Below are 1,938 nucleotides of genomic sequence, written 5' to 3'. Positions count from 1 at the left end.
TAAGGATAGACCCTAAAAGACAATCACCAAGACATATAATAATCAAGCTCTCCAAAATCAAAGATAAGGATAGAATCCTGAAAGCAGCTAGGAAAAAGAGAAGTGTAACATACAAAGGCAAGCAAATCAGATTAAGCTTGGATCTCTCAACAGAAACCATGCAGACAAGAAGGCAATGAGGAGACATATATAAAACCTTGAAAGAAAAAAAACTGCCACCCAAGAATCCTCTACCCAGCAAAACTGTCAATCAAATATGATGGTGTAATCAAAACATTCTAGGATAAACAGAAGCTAAGGGATTTTGCCAAAGCCAACCCTGCTATGAAAAACATCCTAAAGGGAGTTCTGTGAACTGAGAGCCAACAAGAAAAGACAACAACCAGAGAATGACGTACGCGTGGCAGCATCACCCTGAACTCAATCGACAAATGGAAGAGTCAAGAACAGAATAAAGTTATAAGAACAGAGGATCTGGGAGATCAGTCTATGATCAAAACAATTACAATGTGAAAGAAGGTAAACACAGAGGAACAGAGATCCAGGCGGTGGGAAGGTCAGGTAGATTACTGGATAAAATAGACTGTCTTAAAGGAACAAAGAGTTAATGGAATGTAAGGTAACCACAACAGTGGGGTTTTGTTCAGGTGTTGGGGAGGGCAATACAAGAAGGTGGAGGAGGTGGAACAAAAAGATAGATAGGGGAACACAGAGACAGGTTTGCATGGTCTAAGTGGGACAGAGGTAAACAGTGATGCATGCTTAACCTTGGAACAACAGGGCTCTGTGATACAGGGATCTAGACATAGCTTGAAGAGGGCAAATAATACAAAAATGCTTGACTGTCTTGCAAATATTGGTTTCCCTTGCTTACTATTGGAAAATAGACACTTGAGTGGGATAGAAAAGAATGTTGGAAAACATGATTACAGAAAACTTGTAAGCCTGTCTTCAGCCTATAACTGATTGGAATAACTAAAAGGGGTTCTAGAACTTGCCCAGTGAAATAGACCCGAAAAGCCTTCACAGAGTATAGGAACTTAGGTGGAATCCTAAGTCCCATCCTTCTGAGGTGGGACAGTCCCACTAGCAAGGACAAGCAGACCAGCCTGGAACAGCTAGAGCAACAGAAGATACATCTTCAAAGAAATATCATCAGGAAAACCCAAAACAAAAATGTCAGCATGACTGGCTACTATAAGAATAAGCAAGCTTTCACCAGGAAGCCATCAAGGCAAGCAATCACGTTCCATCAGGATAAACTCCCCTCTAAAACTGAAACTCAAAGGAAACACATGAACAGGCATGTAAGCTTGCTGGCGACTACCTTGGTCTACTGGTGTGTGGAAGAGGGGAAAAGGCAACAATGAAGAAATGGGCTGACTTCAACCACAATCTATTGACTCCTGTTGACCTGGAAATGAGAGAGAGAAGAGGAAGGGCTGGTGGGTCCAAAGTGTGGTGAGACCTGGGGACATGTGAGCCCCTGGACAAGGACATAGCCATAGAGGGTTAGTTCTAAGAGTGAAGCATCCAGCTGATATGAAGTGAGGGGAGATGAAAGATTACCAAAAAATAAAATAAATTTTTTTTGGATAAAGGAAACAAGGGTAAAATGCTACAATTTGATGAACCTGACCTATACTCATAGAGGTAGTAACTCTAAATACCAACAGAGAGGGAAGAAGTCTTCACATTAAGTATCAATGTTCTCTCCTCTCTGTACACAAGGTAGATAGGGATGGGCAACTTAGACATTGGCTACCTAAAACAGAGTCCTGGTGTAGTGCTGTGGGTTAATGCACTGGACTACAAAGCTGGTTTGAACTGCCAGGTTGGAAGTTCAAGCTCACCAGCTGCTCCTTGGAAACCCTATACAGGGTTGCTATTGGTCAGAACTTACTCGATCACACTTAAGAACAACAACAACCTAAAATG

Source organism: Chrysochloris asiatica, unplaced genomic scaffold (assembly GCF_000296735.1).
Source record: "Chrysochloris asiatica unplaced genomic scaffold, ChrAsi1.0 scaffold00315, whole genome shotgun sequence".
NCBI classification, from domain to species: Eukaryota; Metazoa; Chordata; class Mammalia; order Afrosoricida; family Chrysochloridae; genus Chrysochloris; species Chrysochloris asiatica.
Note: the sequence above shows the minus strand (reverse complement) of the source record.